Source organism: Octopus bimaculoides, chromosome 19 (genome assembly GCF_046866305.1).
Source record: "Octopus bimaculoides isolate indiv1 chromosome 19, ASM4686630v1, whole genome shotgun sequence".
Taxonomy (NCBI): domain Eukaryota; kingdom Metazoa; phylum Mollusca; class Cephalopoda; order Octopoda; family Octopodidae; genus Octopus; species Octopus bimaculoides.
Window position 1 is genome coordinate 39,518,104 of NC_142946.1, and position 18,774 is coordinate 39,536,877.

The following is an 18,774-nucleotide window of genomic DNA, read 5'->3' on the forward strand; positions in this document are numbered from 1 at the left end:
ATCTAAATTGACTAATCCTAGAGGTTGATATTTAAATTAAGGGAGACAACGTTCCTGATGAGATCAGGACCAAATCCATGGCAAGCTGCTAGAGGTAAACATGTAGTCGAGTTTCCCCGGGATTATGTGGGGTCATCAGGAGGAATAAAACAAAAACTGTCGTAAGCGAATTATCTTCCTGAGAGTCAATGGCACTCGTATCCAAAGGAAGGGATTTGGCGCACACCCCGTAACAAACTGATTACATTCCTCTTCAGACATCTAATTTTAGGCCTTCACGTTGAAATGGCCAAGCGCTAATCGTAAGAAGCTATATTGGTCAGCAATTCATGAGGTCATTATTTATCCACCTCTTCTGATTCGGTAATAATGTTTGAGGCGTATACAAAAAAACGAACAGTGAACAAAACTAGAAATCCGAATATGATTGCCTATTTTCCTCCCACCAATACTCTCGTAAATACACAAATAGTGCACAGTGTCAATAGATAGAACTTTGAGCTTTCGGGCGCAAAGGTCCCGAAAACGACGCAGTCGAATCAGCTGGAAACTATTTCTAAACTTACTTTAATTTTTATGCATGATATTTTTTTCTTAACCAAATTCGATCTTAGTATTGAATTGTTTAAACAAAAACATGCTTGCATATATTTGAGCCAGGTATTCAAACTGTAATTAAGTTTAAGGAATTATATAATGTACACAAAATGATAATTCGATCAATTTTGTGTGAAATGATGAAAACGCATAAACTATTGCAATCGATTCTGAATGTTATTAGCATTGTAGCTAGAAGTGAAAATTAAATTTTTAAATTGTCCACTAGACAACATGGCTACTGGACGATTTTGTGCAACCTACCATAGAACCATCTAGTTAATAGTGCGTACGTGTGCATGTTCGTGCATGTGCGAGAAAGTATACGCGTATGGAGTAATGTGTGTATGTTCAGAAAAGAACTGGAGAGAAAATAATATAAACGTTGAAAACCACGCAAAACTAAATGTATGTGGATGGTTGTCCATGTGCAAGTATTCATGTATACGTATATATATATACACACACACACATAACTATATTTGTGTGAGTGTGTGTGCATGTATGTATGTATGTTAATATATACATACATACATACATATGGATGTATGTATCTACATGCATACATATATGAGCAATTTAGTTAAAGTCAATGATTAAAACCTCAAGAAATGTACATTACAAATATATGAATACATTTAAAAGATATACTTTTGTTTACAGACATCGAGTTTCCGTTATTAAACTATGTATCTTGTATAAAATAGATTTCGTTTTTGTGTGCGTCTTAATTTATATTTTATTCAACAGTCTCTCTTCTGTTGTTTATATTATTACAGTTTATAATATAATACAAGAGTTTTCTAGTTTTGTAACTAATAAAATAAAAACTGTTTCTTTATATTATTCTGTCTATGAATAAATATGGCCTATCTTTTGCCGGTTTTCAGAATGAGCATTCTTTTACTCCATCAACCAAAGTATCAGCACTCGTTTTTACAATATTTTCACATTAAACCAAGGCGGCGAGCTGGCAGAAACGTTAGCACGGCGGGCGAATGCATAGTGGTATTTCGTCTGTCTTTACGCTCTGAGTTCAAATTCTGCCGAGGTCGACTTTGCCTTTCGAAGTCGATAAATTAAGTACCAGTTAAGTACTGGGGTAGATCTCATCGACTGGCCCCCTGCCCCAAAGTTTCGGGCCTTGTGCTTACAGTAGAAAAGATATATTTTCTGCGAGAGGAAGCCCTGAGCAAACTCAAAATGGCTATCCCAACCTTCTCTAAACACGCGTTTTAAGGCATGCATTTTCCTACATTTGATTTGTCTCGTGTCCGTACAGCTAATTTCTTTACAGCTGTTAATTTCTGGCCTTCGATAATACATCTTCGTTGAATAAGTTATACAGAATGTTATTCTCAACTTATAATCAATCTGCCGGCTATTTGAGACACCAGTGAGATGTTACTCTTTTACTATATCAGTAAAAGCTAAATCTGTCTAATAACAAGCGTTTGATAGTGGATACTGGCAACCGATGACGCGCAAAGTCACAGAAATCCTGACTTAGCAATTCCACCGCCACTGCTGGATGCTTTTCACCTGATGCTTATATGCTACATTGCTTTTTAACACACCATCTCTATACGAGATACTCTGGCAAGACCAATACTGCGGTATTGTGGCTTTCTACAGTATAGGCACGTTTAGTAAGATATGCAAAATGCTATGTTGTTTTAATACTCATTCAGTCATCTAATAACGAAATATCAATTATTTCTGATAGGTGAATTTTCTAGATGTCTTTGAGAATAGGTCTACTTAATTATCACTGAATATGTTTTGAACTGTAACAACAGCAACGACGACGACGATAACTAACATTCTAACTGTGAAATTATTCTATTCTCCTATCATAATCAATTTGGCCTGACAAAGTTATGTATTGTGACAACACTTAGCAGTTAAAAAATGTATGGAATACTAAGAATGAAATCAATATAATGCACGTAAAGTACATCTCGTATATATGTACCCTGCTTCTAGTTGTCCTAGCAATAAGAGATGTACATTGAAATAGGATTGTGCTTTATAAGCGCTGAATTTCGAGGAAAGGAGAATCTCGTGGAAAGGAAATTTTGAAGACAAATAAATAAATAAATAAAGGAAATATGCTACAGTCATCGTGTGAATGTCCTTTATCGGAGCGGACATCTAGATAAAGAACGATTGTGTTCGGTGTAGAAATGAGTCATAAGAGGATCTGAACTCGTATAAATGAATATGAACACACACAGAAACAAGGTTGACTAATTCTTTACTCAGTGGGTTATGAGAGTTCCATGAAACACAATGAAAGATCACACAGAGATTTGAACTCAAACAGAATACACACGAATTGTAATTCTTTACGCGATTGGCCATCAGGCATTCACGATAAACAGCATTGCCCTACAGTATAGCTAACAGTTCATGGGTAGTAGGAAGAGGAAAGCCACACACTACCATGCAAGAAGATGTGAAGTATAAACAACATCTCTTTAAACCAGGTCCAGGAGTTGAAATAAATCAATTTCCAAAGTTTAATTGACTATTATCAATAACTAACCTTTAAAAAGAAACTGTTTTCTGTATTTATCAGATAAAAATATTTCAGAAACCTCCGGATGGAATAAATGCAACACTCTTTGATTTGAAGTGAAGAGGTTTGAGGAGGGGGAGACGAAGTACACCGAGTAAGATAACAAAAGGGAAACCATTGAAATGCTCGTAACATATATAATGTTTGTGAGTCTTGCAATTCCCTGCTGCATTCGATTTAGAGCAACGGTGGGAGTCGACAGCGTACGTCTATGTTCCCGAGTCTGGCTATACCAGAAATAGCTCTCCTTTTCCTTTTTAGTGTCAAGTGTGATACAAAAAAAGGGCGAGGAAGCAGTCCAGCCAGGGTTGAACGTTTGGGGATCGGTGCTTTTAAATGTAAAATAATGGTGTTGGAAGGAACGAGAATGGAAGCCCCGCTGGATGGCATAAAATCGCATAAATCTTGCCCTGGCATCGCCTACTTACCAACCGCCATTCATATGTAATGGACATAAGTGTTAGGCACAAACATGCTCATACTCAAAAGGTAGCGGTGATCATAATTTATAGTAAGTACTGACCTACGTCTAAAAAAGAACAATGAACCTGTGAGATGGCCGTTAAGAGGGTGACCACCCTGCTGGAAATAGAAACTCCATTTTGCCCTTCATATCGTCTTTCCAATAGAGAAACTTAACACGATATGCTAAATATTATATCCGCCAAACATTTTTTCATCTCGTTTGTCTCAATCATTGTATTTCTGTTTTTCTTTCTTTTGTGTTTGTAGTTAGGGGTACTCAGCCCACAAGATCGTCGTTGAAATCTTTGATCGGGTAGTGTATTGTAATCTTACGCAATATATTTCATTTGGGGATAATCCAGCCTATTTAAGGGTCATGAGTATCAGCCGGTTGCTGGAGTAGTCTTATCTCCTACCATCTATCGCAAACTGGGTGTGCCACTGGCTGAAAGGCTTAGAGGCCTAGGGGGAATTTATCATTGCTTACAACTACACAAAAACCTAAAACAATTAACGAAAGCATGATACATATCACCATGCCACACACACCACTCGTCATTAATGACGGATAGTACTATACTAAAAGGCTTCTTTCCATACTGGGCAACCACCTTCAAATTTTTTAGGGTTGTTTTTCACTTCCTCCGAATCGATAACATACGCTGGCTATAAACCAAAATTCATAACCTCGAAATCTCGACCTTGGTTTTACACACATTATTTCCTTTAATATTTCTCTCAATATACAAAGCAATCACTGAACACAGCTGTTGACATGATATTGTCTAGATACACACATAGGTGTCGATGGAATTGTGTTACCATTATTTAATATTGGTTTGTAAATGTTCAAACAAAATAACAAACGAATCCCCTTGAACACAAATAGTAAAATTCAAATCATTTCCATCCCTCCTCACTCCGGCTTTACAGAAGAATTTCTAGAAAAATACGGAAACAAATAAATTTGCTTCATAATGGCCATTTTGGAGCAAGTCGTTTTCCTTTCAGTTTAGTTAATATTGGTATCATCACTAACGTTGCTCAGGAAAAAACAAACAGAATCATTGCAACAAAGGAAGATATTATTACTTAAGTAGAATGCGGTGAGATGATAGAATCAGTAAAGCGGCGGGATAAAGAGCTTTGCAGTATTTTCTCCTGCATTTTACGTTCTGGGTTCAAATTCTGCTGAGGTTACAATTGTCTTTTATTCCTCTACAATCGATAAATTATATCAACTTTGCTTTTCAGCCTTTCAAGGTTGATAAAATGAGTAGAAGTCAAGTACTGGAGTTGTTGAAATCGACTTGCCACAACCCAAATTGCTGACCTTAGGTCAAAATATGAAGCAATAATAATAATAATAATAATAATAATAATAATAATACGCATTATTATTATCGCAGGTTTTGTGGCTTCTCCTGGAGCCTTGCATGCGTAGCTGGCTTGCTGCCTGTGGCCTACAGTACTATGCTATCTGTACTTTTTAACAAATACATTCCTGATTATTCTGGCCGTGCTAAGGAGGTAAAATTTGGAATAGTCCTACTGGGCACTCTATTTGTGCTCTGAATTTCCTTGTCTGAGGAAGATGTTTCCTTGTCATCCGTTCTTTTTCTGTTAACCGTATCCATGTTCCATCTTGAATTATATTCACAATATATTTTGTGCACACAGACCCCCTCCTCTAGCATTTTTAATTATACATGTATACATTTTCCCCTCTTTTCACTGTCATCCTCACTCTCTCTCTGTTTTACGGCTTACACTCCCTCACATGCTTCTTCCCTCGTCAGATAAAAATTACGGAAGACAAATCATTTGAAATTTCCATCTATTTCTCTCTCCAAGAAAGAAACAAAAAAATGTAAATTCAGGAAGAAAGTTATGGAATAGAAGAAACTGTTTCATGACGTTAACATTAATCTGGCATCAAAGCAAAGTTGATTGAAATGATATCAGTCTCCAGAACACACGTATTAAATGGCCGCTACAAAAGGTTACCCACAACGCCAGTATAATACTGATAATTATCAAACTACATTATATGGCCTGGTTTTCAACTTAGATTTCAAAGATGCTTCATGAAATATACTTAATGATTTTCTCTTCAATATTCGCTGGCACATTTCACCTTGGTGGTCCTGTCACCTAATTGATTACATGCCTTGCTTCCTCATTCACATTTCTTCACACTTCAGATATATATATATATATACACACACACGTACTTTCATACATACAGCTTTTCACTTCATCTCAGAACTATATTGAATTTAACACTTCGTCCCATTTTCAAATAGCTTCCACGATATATTCCAATGTGACCTATGTTATCTCCCCATTTATCGTTTTGTTTCATCTATCTCTCATTTAGTCATTTTCTGTTTGTTTTTTCTTTCTTTTTCATACTTTAACCATAAACTCTATATTAAGCGTTAACTTGTCATATCAATATCATAGCGTAAACATATTAACCTAAAATAAAACAACAATTACTTCACTTCCAACTTATATTTTACTCAACAATCGTTATCTACTGAACTTCCTATTATACTGACAAATTATTCTAGAAAAATCTATCAATGTATTTGCCATTTTACCAAACTAATTTTCATCATTTACTGTATCTAATTGCTTCAAAATTTGAAGTCAGCAAGATTTGAAATCAGAACGTAAGGAGGTTTAACAAATATCAAGAAAGGTTCTTTGTCGGACTTGCTAAATTTTCTGCTGACCGATCGCCCCTAATTTGTGATCCAAGGCACAAAGTCAGAAAGATGGTATAACAGAACACTCAGTTATATTGCCGAATAGATGAAAAGAAACTACGACCTCGGTGCAACTTCAACTCCAAACCTAAAGAGCTGAACCAAATAGCGAAAAGCCTGGGTGTCCAACGTCGTAACGATTCAATCACATCAGTACCCAGGAAAAGGTAACTGTGGCTGGCTGTAAAATTCAAAACAAGGGTTTTAAATTTGCAGTACACGTTCTTTCGCATTCTTACGAGCAATGCATACGAATCATTTCGGAATAATGGCAGTTTTATGATAGTTTTCTTCATTTGCGTTGCGTAACTGGAAAACGAAGAGCAGCCATTGGCGAAAAATTTGCAAGTAGTCTTATTCGAATGTTGGATAAAATACGGGTCAAAATTTATTCCAACTCTTTAAACTAGAAATTTCAATTTACACTAGGGCCAACATGGCTTTCAATTCTTTCAGGATTCGATAAAATTAGTTAGCAGTCGAGAGGAGAGAATTAGCACCTTTATAATCAAACGTCGGATATTAAAAAGCCTTCATGTGATACTATTCGCAGCACAGGCATCCACACTGAACATACACGTATATGCTAGTCTGCCTACGCGAACACAAGTATCTATCTATCTATCTAATACTGGATGAAAAAATGTAGTGTTAACGGAAAGCATTCGTGTGTGTTAGTCTTACCCGCTCAGCTTGTAAATAAGGAAATAGGTAATTTAACGTTAGATGAATGAAACTATACATAGAGATTGAAGCATTTAGTCCGGTGCTGACCTATTTTCTTCTTCACATATATCAAGTTTTGTATGCATGTACATACGTATCTGCCTGTGTATTGCGCGCGCGTGTGCGTGCGTGCGTGCGTGCGTGCGTGCGTGCGTGCGTGCGTGCGTGCGTGCGTGCGTGCGTGCGTGCGTGCGTGTGTTGAATGACATGAAAATTAAAGCATTTGCTAATTGCACCTAATTGACGTAAATACAAGGGATTAAATTTTGAAGGAGTTTTGAGCGATTACATCAACTCAACTTCTTGATTTGTACTAAATTGACCTCGGAGGAATAAAAGGCGAAGTTGACTTGGCGAAATTTGAAATCAGGTTATTAAGAGTCAGAACACTTACTGCAAGGAATTTTCTCCGTGGGTCTAAAACTTCATTAAGTCCCCCACCCTGACTCAGACGAAGTAATAATCATAATCACGTTTTTAATTTAGGTACAAGGCTACCTGAGAAGAGGAATAGGCGAGTCCACATAATAGAATAGTTTATCGACAAACGGCAAAGTTGACTTTATCGAGATTCGAACTCAGAACCTAAAGTACCCAAACAAAATAGAGCACGTTTTTTTCTTCGAAGTTCTTAAGATTCCGCCAATCCATTGCCCAGAGTTAGATAAATGATTTTTAATTTATGATGATGTTTTGAAAAAAGGAGCCTGCTCTGTTACCGTCAGTCCGAGTTGTTCACCTGTATTTTATTTGCTGGTACGGTAAAGTTAACCTCGTCAGGAACTGAACTCGGAACGTAAAGTGGCCCAAATTATATCGCAAAGCATCTTCACCGAAGCTCTGGCAATTCTTCCAGAGTTAGACGAAAGTATAAAGATAAATAGAATAAGAGCTACAAATTTGATGAAGGAAATAAATGTTATACCTGTAGAAGGGAGTCATTTCATTTCTCTGCTTAATGTCCCGATACACTGCTGTGTCCTGATCCAGTAACCACTAATTCACTAGATGAAGTCGACTTGGTTCGAACTGATGCCACCCTCCTAGATCGAGCCTCACTGCTGTGACTGGTTGATGGTGAAGATACACTGCTGCTAATCACGGATGAAGCGCTTAACTTCTCGGGAGAAGAATCTTCGCTTAAACGTTCGTCTGAAAAAAGAAATGAGAAAAACACTAAAGCATGAATACTAGGAATGATTTTATTAAAAAATAATACATCACATGGTTGTTAAAAACCTTGTTACACTGCTGCCATTCATTCAGAATATTAGGGAACGGTAAAATATTCAGAAAATTTAGAACAAATTATATATATTTTTTTAAAATCTATTGTATGGAAATTTAAAACATCAAAGTATATTATAACGACATTTATTTTAAATCAAAATTATAAAAAGATGAACTGCCTACTCGATAATACATGTTCAGATGTTTGCCTTACGATCTCTCCAGATGGGCTTAGGCAGCGGCTCATGGGGCGACTATTAACAATCAAATATCCTTTAAATCACACACTGATTAGTTAAATATGTAACCTGATATTGGACAAAGTATATCCCGATAGGCAAAACGTGTGATGCTCAAAACTAAATCAGCTTTAACCACAGTTATCCTGTCGTTCAAAGTAACTCTTTACTGTTCTTTTATCATGCTATCACGTGTAGGATTTTTTTTCTCGTTTTTTCTTTTCTTCCTTCGACGGTTGATAAAAAATGTTAATATGGTTGTTGTTTTCCTAGAGAACACCTTTGACAAAGCAGACAAATGACTGAAGACAACACTTTCTTCACTGCAATATATTTCTCATAATTTTTTTATTAACATTTTATCTCTGTTTTCCTGGCAAAACGATCAACCACGAAGGGACAACCCCGTTTTATACACTGACTCAATTGGTTGCTCCTTTCTTTAATGTATTTAATTTTGTTAATAATACATGCAGCCTACAACGAAGCCCCGCATACAAATTCTGTAGAAAAAAAAATAACCGAAGTATATATGTAGGTAGTTGGTGAGGATGCCGGATGTGTAAACCATATTGTAAATGCAAGTACAATATTGGCACTGCGAGATTATAAAGTTACCATAGTAAAGTGTGCTTGTATCTGCACTCGTACCCGGAGAAACATTTTAGCTTCCGAAGGACACCAGAAGTAGTGACTTCATGTATTTGACAAAGTGTTAGACAATGCACTTCAAAAATATCACAGTCGTTTTGAATCACAAAACGATTTTACATGTCATTAATATTTACTTTTTTTATATATATATGGAATAACCGCCTGGACACTTAGCAAAAATTTAGAATCCAAGCAAGATGGAACTTGCATCCAAATGTTAAGAGCAATTTTAAACATATCTTGAAGAACTTACTAGCGATCATGGTTGCCTCCATGAAGACCTCCCTCAACTAATGCAGGACTGAGATGGATTGCATGCGCAGGTTAAAAATGTCCGAGCAGGCTCACCCAGATGATGGTGGGGAAGAAGGTGATCATTCTTTTTGGGGGGAGGGTGAGGGGGGAGGGGATGTAATGTAGATTTTGTTGCAGTTTTGTTATCTAAAAGCGTGTCCATACTGTAGATCGCGTTTTTTCAAAACGAATATGAACAAGCCATTATTTTCCCCATAAAGTCACTCACCGCTACTGCATAACTCACACACACACAAACAAACACCAACACATACACAAGTAGACACACATTTCGATTTGTGTTTTCTTTACTTTGTTTGTGAATTAGGAATGTTTTTGCTATCTCTTCCCCACATTTCGTTCTCAGTTTTCTGTCTCGTTTCTTTTAATATATCACTGTCTCCCTTTGTCTACTCTCTCCCTCTCAACACACACACACAAACAAACATACGTACACTCACCCCTGTCGCCTTTTCTTATTGTATGTTAAGAACCACTTATTTTCTCTACACATTCTTCTATGACTTGTCAGTTATTCAATTGTTATTACCTGTTTTCAACTTCCTGTAAAAGCTAAGTACCTATTCAAACGAAGGAATTCTTCACTATCATTTCTGGCTTCCTCTTACTCTTAATTTCCTGAGCATTCAACAACTAATGTTGGTTTTGCCAGTTATATGTGTTCTTTTTCAATTGTTTGTCTTAACGTCTTGGCAGATTTATATTCGTTTCTTTAAAGTAGAAGAAGAAGATGTCTGAGAATACTTTTCATTTAACCAAATCCGAACAGTTTCAAACTCCTTGTCATTAACGGTAACACTCCATCACCTTTTGCTTGTCTTCTAGTACATAGCATTGTTAAATGCTACCGAACAACTAACCATTTTTTTCCGGTTTCTTCTATAAATGTTACATGAAGGAGATGCCGTTTCCATGTTTACTTGTCATTCTTAACTTCAGTGTTAGAGATTATATAAAAACATTTTAGTAAACCATTCCATAAAAGATTTCGTGTTTTCCACATAAATTATTTTTCTTCTATACCGATTTCATTATATTACTTTCAACATGAGATGTGAAAGAAATAAAGAAATCTGATTTAGTAAAAGAAAAAAGAAGATAATAATAATAAAGTAAATCATTTAAACCAGAATCAACAAAAAATGTCTAAAATGAGTATTATAATTCCAAAATGTACTTTACTGGGTAGATATGTTGTTATATCATGTCATTCTTATGACTAGATCTTTTCCCATGACAAGTTGAAAACTATAAATATCAAATACTATCCAGTGTTTTTCGTTTGATATTTGAAAATTATATAAATATGTAATATCATGAAACAGTAGCAAATAACAACGCAGAGAAGATGTTGGATTACGAACGAAACTGTTAAGGGTTCGTGTCCCGTGGTATTATTAGCAAATATAGTCTCCATGCTGAATCAACTAGATCTGCTTCAAGCAGTATCAGATATTTTCATGATGTGATCAGTTGTCCCAAAACGTTGTGCCCACCGAACAGAAACCTTCCAAGTATCAAGTTAATTAAGGAGAATATTCTCAACTCTCTCAGGGATATGCTAATAACATTGGCCGTTTGATTTCTATTCTGTTGCCTGTTATCCATCTCCATGTGTTAAACACAATCAATATTTTCCTTGGTGGTGGTAGCTGCAGGACCTTCAAACTCTAGGTCATTTCGAGACTCTTTTCCCCTCCTATATCTAACTGCCCACTTTCGCACCGTCCATAAAGCTGGAGAGTCATCCCTAATGTAACAACCATGTCAGTTTGAATGTCTTCGGGTTGGGACGAAACACTTTCACCTCTGCAATTACTTGATAACACTACGATGCCACATTTTGTACATTTTCAAGAGACCTCGCTACTCGTTACGTTTAAAGTCGTCCTTAAACAGTCAGCTGTCAGTTTACCTGGAAAGTGATACAATAGAGCTAGTCATAAGAATAAATGAAATTAATATTCCTTGATTCACAGCTCTAGCATCACGTCTTCTTCGTCAGCCTAGAAAAAGCTCCCCCCCCCCCCAACCTCACACATACAAATGGAACTCGATCCCAGCATCCTGAACATTGAAACACCTAGACTCTAACGAAGCCTGCATAATATGTGTGTGTGGAGGGGTGGGGGCAATTTTTATCTCCAACTTAACGTGGAGGTTATGTTAGAACTAAGAATATTGTTATTTACCTTGAGAAGATCTGTCATAAGGACTCGTGGTGCGTAAAAGCACACGTAGTTATATCGTTGGTAGACGGTGTTTTTTTATGAACCACGAATCCTTATGAGCGATCCTTTGAAGACAAATAACACAGAATTTCTGAGTTCTAAGACAATCTCGTCGTTAGGTTGGCAACCGAGATTACCTTTTGGAATAAATACTGTTCTTTCGCTATTACATATATATATATATATATATATATATATAATGTGGAATTTCCACGGGGGTAAGCACTACATAATGGTAGCGAGATGACGGGTTGGCAGACGTTGGACAAAATGCATATCGATAATTCTCCCGTCTTTATAAAATCGAATTCCAAAGAGGTCATCTTTGCATTTGTTGCCCCAGGGTAGATAGATTAAATTACCACTCAAGTAATTGACTCGATTTAATCGACTAACCCGTTTCCCATAAAATTTCAGGTCTTGCACCTATTTAAAAACAATTAATGATTGTTTGAGAATTACGTAAAGAGCTCACATGTACTGGCAGCAAGTTAATTGCAGGAACAGGTTATGCAGTTTGTTGGCCAAAGCACTGAGCTCTCACCCATATCAATATTTATGAGAGAGAGAGAGGCACAGAAAGAGGTGGGAGGGCACAGAGAAAGAGAGAGTCCATTATCTGTTTACGAGGAAGTTTGACATTTCTTAATACTATGAAACTGGAACTGGAAACGGACACCAAAATTTAATTCTTTATTTAGAATACTTATACACCATGAATTTTGTTTAAACAGGTGAGAATCAGATGCACTCACTGGCGCACCTCAACAATAGCGGAACGCATTGGTCACACTCGAGAAACTCCGCAGTGAAAATATTCCTTCGCTACAATCTATATTGTTTTTAACACAATGAGTCCATTAAAAGATTTTGTCTCGGACAATTCCACTGCATCAGTCCCATCTGACGGTGTATATACACTTTCTATGACACACTAACGACGATTTAAATGCCACAGACGTTTAATAATTTAACTAAATGTGCAGAAAGAATTTCCGGTAGAACGTAGTCACACGCAGCAGTTCCGCGTCGTTTTCTGTCATCGAACCCACCTCAGAATCATCTTTTTATCTCTGTCAGGTAATCTATAGTTGTCCTACATTTCTTTTCTCTTTTATGGTTCAGTGCAGGTCTTTACCTGCCAAGAATCGTTGGTCTTACATATATTTGACCCAGATGTCATTGCTGCTCAGTAGTTACGGGTGTCATAGACGGTTAATTGTTGTATGAATTTTGAACTTTTTGACATCTGCCTTCATTCGTCAAGATCTGATGCCATATAAGGAGCTGAGATGACGACACTGCTTCCATAAATATTTAGCCTCGTTTGCCCTGAGCGGCAATTTCCCTATCAGTAGAGTTTCCTATTTTTGAAAGCTTGCCTAGCTCACCCGGATCACGTTTCAAGACCGCCTATGTTCCACCATTTACAGAGACCGTGATTTCTAGTTTATTATTATATAAATGGCAACTGACAGGGAATCAAATTCTCCAGGTCAATAAGAAGAGACATACACTGTGTATTAGAGCTGACTAGATTATGGGGAATTTTTGACAGCTTTTACCTGGCATCTCAGAGTGTTTAAGACGTAATACAAAGGACAGGTGGAATTATATAGAGAGAAGACAATAGTGAAGACAGGATATCGAGTTACCGTTCGAAAAGCTAAAAACCCAACTAAAACAGAGCCGAATATTAGAAGCTGAAAGAACACGTTCACATCTACACACACACACACACACATACACGCATAGATATATACATGCATCCATATGTAGATACAAACACGTACTCAACACTGAGTGTACTTGTCAGAGGTTTCGCAATGTAATGATTAGTGATACCATTTGCCATTCAAGAGAATATATGAGAACTTGTACATAAATGTGTGCGTTTGTGCGTGTGCGTGTGCGTGTATGTATAAATTGCATAAATTTATGTATATGAACACATGTATAACTTACATATAATACACATATGTGCACACGCACACAGACATATATACATGTTTGCGAGTCTGCTGTCTACACACGGGCGCGCGAGCACACTTACACACACGCATATATATATATATATAGATACATATGTATATATGAAGTAAAGCAAGATATATATATATATATATATATATATATATATATATATATATATATATATGAAGTAAAGCAAGATATATATATATATATGAAGTAAAGCAAGATATATATATATATATATATATATATATGAAGTAAAGCAAGATATATATATATATATATATATATATATATATATATAAAGTAAAGCAAGATATATATATATATATATATATATATATATAAAGTAAAGCAAGATATATATATATATATATATATATATATATATATATATATATATAAAGTAAAGCAAGATTATATATATATATATATATATATATATATATATATATATATATAAAGTAAAGCAAGATATATATATATATATATATATATATATATATATATATATATATAAAGTAAAGCAAGATATATATATATATATATATATATATATAAAGTAAAGCAAGATATATATATATATATATATATATATATATATATATATATATATAAAGTAAAGCAAGATATATATATATATATATATATATATATATATATATATATATAAAGTAAAGCAAGATATATATATATATATATATATATATATATATATAAAGTAAAGCAAGATATATATATATATATATATATATATATATATATATATATAAAGTAAAGCAAGATATATATATATATATATATATATATATATAAAGTAAAGCAAGATATATATATATATATATATATATATATATCTTGCTTTACTTTATATATATATATATATATATATATATATATCTTGCTTTACTTTATATATATATATATATATATATATATCTTGCTTTACTTTATATATATATATATATATATATATATATATATATATATATATATCTCTTGCTTTACTTTATATATATATATATATATATATATCTTGCTTTACTTTATATATATATATATATATATATCTTGCTTTACTTTATATATATATATATATATATATATATATCTTGCTTTACTTTATATATATATATATATATCTTGCTTTACTTTATATATATATATATATATATATATATCTTGCTTTACTTTATATATATATATATATCTATCTTGCTTTACTTTATATATATATATATATATATATATCTTGCTTTACTTCATATATATATATATATATATATATCTTGCTTTACTTCATATATATATATATATATATATATATCTTGCTTTACTTCATATATATATATATATATATATATATGAACTAAAATGAAAATGGTATCTAGCTGATCACCAATCAAAACAATGTTAAGCCTCTGACATGCATTTAATCTGTAAATGGATACAGAAGACTAACATGATCTAAATCTTTTGGCCTGATTTTCTTCTTCCAGTTTGCTGGAATTTTTCCCATATTCCAGCACATGCGTTTGATCACCAAACAACAGTCATCCGGGAACCAATGGAAAATCTATGTGGAAAACAAATTTACCAAAAATACACAAAACGAAATCATTACTTCGACAACAACTACTACTAATAATAATAGTATATTGATACTATCAGTTATAGCCACATAGAGAAATCTTTTTAAAATGAATGATAGTTTTTACTAAAGTTTACTGTTGTTTTTAAGTTTTGCCTACACTTTCAGAAAGCAGCACCACCATCATCACCGCAATGAACATATAAAGCTGTCAAAGAAAAGTATCAGCGACTTATTTACTTCCGATTTTTAGAGGATTTATTCTATACACCCTTTGTCACCTTAGTGACGATTGTACTTGTGCCTTTTAGTTATAAGTTGTCAATAACCATATATATATATATATATATATGTATGTATATAAAATTAGTAAATGGATCTCTGTATCTCCATGATTTGCGAGTTTGAGAATCAGTTGAATGGATTAGCATTTAAGTGGCTTAATGCGATTCTCAGGTCCACTTAGTGTGACACAGTATGCTACAAGACCGTAGCTTTCATTTACCGTCAATCCAACAGGCTTCCTCACAGTCTCGGTCCACCCAATTTCACTCACAAAACTTAACTAGACTCGAGGCAATGTTTAGAGACATTTCCCTCAAGGCGCTGAGCTTGCATCTAGTTGTGCTAGCTGTGTCTCTTGGCCATTACAGAAGAAAGCCCTCCGAGTCAGTCGAAATATTATTTTCACGAACTTTTGACGCCTAATTTTGCTTTAAACATGCATATTTATTCTCCCATAATATGGTGATATGTAAATCTAAAATCTTTAAAACATCCATGAACCTCATTTTAGCTTATGAATCAGAATAAAGATATTGCTTTCCGTGGATTCAGATCTATTTCAGATACTCCCTTATATAATCTGTCAGCTATCATACCTGCATTATCAGCAGGTATGATAGCTCACAAACATTAGCAAAGCCTTGTTCGTACTCTGAAGTGAGTTGCGTTGCGAACGTCTTGCTAACGGTTCGCAAGCCTTCCTAAAGCTGTATGTGTTGGATTAAGAGTAGGGATTAATAAATAAATAGGCTAGTGTGAGACGTTGACAAGCGAAGGACTTGCGATGCAGGAGGAAAACTTTCAGAAAAGGTGAAATAAAGGGTTTCAATAAATTAAACTATTGCTTCGAGCCCTATATGCTAGCATGTAGGTTTAAAATAGTAGACGACACGGGTTTACGTGCTAAATAGAAATTTAACTATAGTGAAGGAGATGATAGTCAGAAATGTAGATATGAACAATCCCTTAGAGAACCCTACATATACAGTTGTTAAGAGCAATGTATAACGGCAGCAAAAAAGGTGGGAATATAACCGCGAAGAAAATTACATCCACATAGAATCATTTAGCATATCAATAGAAGCAACATTTCCCCGCTTTTACGTATAAATAATCATGTACATTCCCCACACTCAATACATTAAAAAGCCAGACCAACTGGCATTCATGAAGATGAAGCATACACAGAAATATGACAATGGTTAGTTAATCAATAGATGACAATCATTTATTAGACATTGACACAAAAAATCCGGGAAACTACTTTGTAGCTGTCGACCGTGCATCCACGTATGGCCAACCACGTCTAATAAATATATCAATTTATTGATTTTTTAATCCGTTCCATTGTTATGAATTTGCCCAATATAAATGCAAATAATGTTTATATACCTGTGTGTGTGTGTGTGTGTGCATGTGTGTGGATGGATATATATATATATATATATATATATATATATAATGTCTCTCCGCAGTAAGTAGTTTAATGCAAGATAAGTATCTATAAGATGGTATAAGTTTACCAAAGAATATATTAGACTCTACAAGACTTTAGAAAACTCCATAAGAGGTGTTGAAAGTGTCGTCCTTCATTTTCAATATATAAGATGGCACTTCAACAAACGTTTCGAAATACATCTTGGATGAAGAAAATTCACTGCTGAGAGACTTCTTGAATACCCTGTATTTATAATTTATATATCTAACATTTTGTATCTTTGCGCTGTTCACCATTTTAAAGTACTTTATAGAATGAACATTAATGTTGACATCAAACAGGGAACATATGTTCAATAATCTATCATCGCGTGACAAAAGGAAGAGCAGGTATATCTTTCTCACTGAGAATTTAGTCTCACTGTTTGATTATTAAGTTACCAGAGGAAACGTCTTTCGAAGCGTAAAATTGTTATTTTAAAATTAGATTGTTATTGTCACACCTGCTGTGAGATAATATATATTTGATAAATTTGGAGTACAACATTACACGTAGATATCTTTTTTTTCTTTTTGGAGGGGTGGTGTATTTGTCTTTATCCCTTTACGTTGTGACTTCAGTTATCTCCCAGGTCAACTTTGGTGATGACAGCCGTGAAGTACAGGAGAGAAGATAATGAGCTCGTCCTTAATCCGTCCATACTAAAGCCTTGGACATGTGTTTAAAATATATAACCAAATATGATGGTGTTAGCTTACCAGAAACTTTAAAACCCTCAGAAATTGTACTTCTTGATATTAAATGCTATGAAAAACAACTTTCATCCGATAAAATATTTCGATATGCGTAACAGTGTTTCAAATATTTGATGGAGGAGATCTAGTGTTTCTCACTGTGGCAAAGCCCGTGAGGATTAAAATTCGAGCAGATAAATTGTTGTTTCAATGCGATAAATATGGTTTCCAACGTTATAGGATTGTTCAAAACAGAATCAAAAGTCGAAGACATATGGCTGCAATTCCAGATTTTCTTTTGTTAGAAATAAATTGCGGAGTGTCACCCAACTTCCAAAAATATTTATATACTGGTCGAATTTTGTTCACTGAATATTAGCATTTTTGTTTCAAAACCACTCATATATTCAAATATTATTTTATAACCCTTTTATAAATCCTTTTTTGTTTTTGTTTTCTTATGTTAATTCATATGTAATTTAACACTCGCTAATCCATCTAAGAGTGTTTTTTTTTTATATACGGCATCGATAAACAAACTTGTAAAGAATTGGTTTTATAAATGACTCTGAGAAGCCAAAGAGGAGTTTTAAAGGAATGAGAAGCCTAAGAGAGTTATCAAAATATAAATTATACGTACAGCTGCCTGATGAACGGGAACGTGAAACTTTGAATAGCAGGTTTTTGTGATATTTTTGATGTTTTTGCAGCTTTAATAATAGAGTATGTGTGTGTATCCCGCGTGCACGCGGATGGATGAATATAGATGCACTTATGCAAGCACGTATTTATCTAAATGTAGCACTTTACAAAAGAACAGTATGTGTGTGTATATATAAGTGTATATGTATGTACACACACATAAACATATAATAATAATGATAATACAAATAATAACAAAAATAAAAATTATAATAACAATAATAATAATAAAAATAAT

General features: G+C 34.3%; 1 long non-coding RNA gene across 1 annotated transcript in view; it reads right to left on the bottom strand.

The window, feature by feature from the left end:
* Positions 1 to 18,774, bottom strand: part of LOC106880123 (uncharacterized) — a 71,921-nt gene that overhangs the window by 16,823 nt on the left and 36,324 nt on the right. Inside the window, exon 2 of the long non-coding RNA XR_016245152.1 lies at positions 8,069 to 8,295. This is a non-coding gene — a long non-coding RNA (uncharacterized LOC106880123). The remainder of the gene's footprint in view (positions 1 to 8,068; positions 8,296 to 18,774) is intronic.